This window comes from Triticum aestivum, chromosome 2A (genome assembly GCF_018294505.1).
Source record: "Triticum aestivum cultivar Chinese Spring chromosome 2A, IWGSC CS RefSeq v2.1, whole genome shotgun sequence".
In the NCBI taxonomy this organism is placed as follows: domain Eukaryota; kingdom Viridiplantae; phylum Streptophyta; class Magnoliopsida; order Poales; family Poaceae; genus Triticum; species Triticum aestivum.
Window position 1 is genome coordinate 381,535,100 of NC_057797.1, and position 4,054 is coordinate 381,539,153.

The window sequence follows — 4,054 nt, forward strand, 5'->3', positions numbered from 1 at the left end:
CATAATTGTGGGCAACTTATGATGATTTGGGTATGAGACATCGGTTGGCGGAACCATGTCATGATAGGAAATTATGTAGTACAGACTCCTGATATTCCTTTGATGTAGGGAAAATAAAACCAACATTTATGCAAACAAAACTGAGATACAGAGCCACAAAGCCATATTGCATATAGTATAGTTTATCATTTGTTTTCTATTATTGTGATCTTGCCGGTACATTCAATGTACTGACCTACACGGCTGCAACATATCATGTTGCAGATATTTCTTCGACGAGTAAGAGTTGCGATACAGGGTTACGGTCTACAGTCAACTTGCTGATGGTGTTGATGGGACTCCACACCCGTTGGTTGTTCCCGCTGAGACTTATAAGGTATATATCAATTTTACGTTAATTATACATGTGATTGCACTTTGATATATACATTGATGTACTGTGTGTGCCAGCATACTGATCCAGGGATGGCACCGATACACAGAGGCTTGACCGTCTGAGGTCGGGTCACTACAGATATGGTATCAGAGCACATGTTGACTGTAGGACGTGACCCTAGAAATTGGAAAGCCCTAGGATAGAATATCTCTAAAACTTTATTTTCAAAAAGACTCTTACTTCTCGTCTTCTCTGATTTTATCAAGTAGCCTCTCTTACCTCGAATAGTCGGAGTATACCCATTTTCCTTTTGACCACACGGAGGATCAACTAAAGTCACTTCAAGAAGTACAAGATGTCGAACAACTGATGGCCATTTCAGAGTGAGGAGGATTTCACCATGTGTTGGAAGAATTGCAGCTGCAACAACAGAAGACTTCGAAGACTTGAAGAATTGGAAGACTCCGAAGATTTATTTGACCCTTAGATGACCAAAACCCATATTATATACTTACGTTAGATGTGACGATTTTTGAGCTGTCATTTGTTTGATGTTTTTCTGACAGCCACAAAATAAGACTCGTTTCTTCAGAACTATTGTTTGTATTGCGTGTATCTCCCTCTATCTTTCGTATCTCATCCCAAAACACTTGGACCCCATAGATGACCAAGGAAGTTGGACTGGTATTCTCTGGACCGACGACTCAGTTGGAGGCAGAGCTATGGATTAAAAACATGGAGGATCACTTCAGAAAATAATTGAATGCAAGGAAGTATGAGGTTCAATACACACTTCAGTACTTTACAGAAAGTGCTGCAATCTAGTGGAAAATGCAAGCCATACAAGGTTGTAATGGAACAAGAACTTGGGAGGAATTCAAGAAGACTCTGATGAGATCACGTCTCATCCAGAAGCACCGTGATAACCTGATGAAGCAAACTTGTGCATGCAAGATATGTGGAGAAATAGGACACATCCAAGAGGAACACAAGGATGGATTCCCTCATTGCGAGGAGAATCACCCAGCCGAAGAGTGCCCGACTGGGCAAGTTACTTGTTTCCTGTGTGAAGGAACTACACACTACCCTGGTCAGTGTCACATTTACCCCAAGGTACAAGAAATTACCATGCGGAAGAAAGAAGCCATGAAAGAAACCCTGAGGGAAAATTCAGAAGAACCTGCGATGAAGGAAGTTATTGAAGACTCTAATGGTGAAGGCCTAAACAAATTTTTCGCCCAAGCCTGCTACTCATGTGGAGAAGAAGGACATTTTTCAGAGTATTGCATGAAGGAAAGCCAAGAGTATCTCAGAGACTTCCCGGCAGCAGAAGTGAAGTTTGACCCTCGGGAAATAGAAGCTCTGATCATTACAGAGAAATCCAGGAAGAGAAAGCGAAGGCATCCCTAGAACAACCCAATTTCCACAGAGAAGGACCTCGGTCATATCACTTGTTACAGGTGCAAGAATTTAGGTGATTACACTGATAAATGTCCAGAAAAGAAGCAAAAAATACAAGGGACTACATAATCACAAAGAAGCCCCGAGACATGTCGGAAGTCATTTGTTTTCGCTGCAAGTAAGCCGGACATTTTGCTAGAAAATGTTCAGATCAGAAGAAGGCTGGAGCAGAGTAGTTGAGATTTTGATATGGATACTAAGAGTGGTAGAAAGTAAAAAAAAATGAGTACACTGAGTTGAGTTGTGTAATGGGTGCTTAGAGATTGTAACGAATTCATGAAATCAATAAAGTTAATGTGTCATGATTTCATACGTTGAATTTTATGAGTTGTTACTCTATGAACAAAGATTTTGACCATTTTCAAGGATATGAGAAATATGGTCCATGGATGAAATTGTCCATTTCATTTTAAGGGTGGTAGTATCCTGTAAGAACACCCGACCAATGGAAAAGGAAATGTGTCCCACAGATTGGAGTTTGGACAAAAAAATAGTTGGAGTTTTTCTTTTTTTGATACGATGGTTATGAAGAAACAAAGTACTATTGGATTTAAAGGAGGTGTAATATGGAGCAAGAGTTACTCCAAGGATGAGTTAAACTTGTACAAGTGTTGAAGTGGGCCATAACCCACAGGCCCAGGATTTAAAAAGGAACAGACATAACCTTAATGAAGGAAGAAATTTGGAAGAATCGGTGATTTAATCAGCATACGTTTACTAGGAGGATACGCAAAAACATGAGAGTCATGAAGAACGATAGATGTTTTGTTCAGCTTACAGAAATAATGGAATTACCCAAACCCAGTTCGGGGACAAGAGAAATTCTGCAATGCTTGTGAGAATGACCGAGTGTTAGAAACGTGAGATTCACTAAACCTTATACAGGGTAATGATTTGGGTGCGGAATGGATTGATCACCATACCGACTTACTCGTATCGTTCGCTCTTGCTATTTGGAATGGTAAATCTGAGTGACTTACCCATCATAGAGAGACGACGATATCAAACCTTGTTTAAACCTTAGAATGGCATGTTAAGAAACCCTGGTATTAGGCAGTTGTTGCCAATCGTAGGTTATACTGTGAGATTTAGCCCATACCCATTTTCTGTAGGAAAACCATTAATGGTTGACAACCATGAGGGTCCGATAGTTGCTTAGAGTTGGCGACAAGACCTGTCAGCTAAGAAGACCTAGTCTTGAAAGAACCTCACCAGGATGAAAGGACAACCGATTTTGAGGAAAAGAAATTATGCCCCTACCAGAAGAGCCTTACTAAAGGAGTTATTCCAGAAAATATGAGAAGACCAACACCGTCAACCCAAATTGATGGAGTACATGAGTTTTGTCGAAGCCATAATATTGATTTTAAGTGTGGTAGCACCCCAGACCTCTTCGTACAATGGACTTTCAAGAAGATCCCCAAACCCTAAACTTTTCTTTCTAGCCTCTTCGAATCTCGAGGATGAGATTCATTTTAAGTGTGGTAGGTTTGTAACATCCCAAAATTCTAAATTTTGGAATGTTATATTAATTAAATAAATATGATTGTATGCTTGATTGTTTGTTTGAAAGTGAGTGGAATTTCAAAAAAAAATCAAATGAGAGGGAATAAAAGGACTTTTCCATTTTTTTTTCATTTTTGAATCCCTATCTAATTTTAAGGTTGCATTTTGTCAAAAATTCTCTGATAAAAAAATATATGAGAGGAGGAATATGACACTCCAAAAATCAGAGACAATGTCTGACAATTTATTTGAAACTCAAATTTCCTTACATTTTGGAGTTATTGGGAAAAAAATATGTTTTAGAAAAATTATTTTATTTCGTCATGAAAATATGACCGTGATTTAGGAAATTTTATTCTATGAATTTTGGTATATATTATGCCTTTATAAAATGTTTTTGTTTTGTTTTTGTTTTGTTTTTTGTCGCTGTTTAGAAAAACAAAATGGGCAACGCCCGCGCCAGCAAGGCCGGCGCCCCGAGCAGCCCAGCCAACATACCAGCACTATATGCCATCGTGCTGGAAAGCCAGGGAGCCCGCGCACCCAGCTTCTTTCATAAAAAAAACGAGGCCAGCCCAGCCTCAGGCGCACGAGCGCCGCACGCGCGAGCTGCCAGTCCCACCGCTCGCACGGTCTCATCTCTCTCTCGTGCATGCATCTCTCTCCCTCCCCCTGACACCTGGGGCCCACTCGTTCTTCTTCCTCCCCATG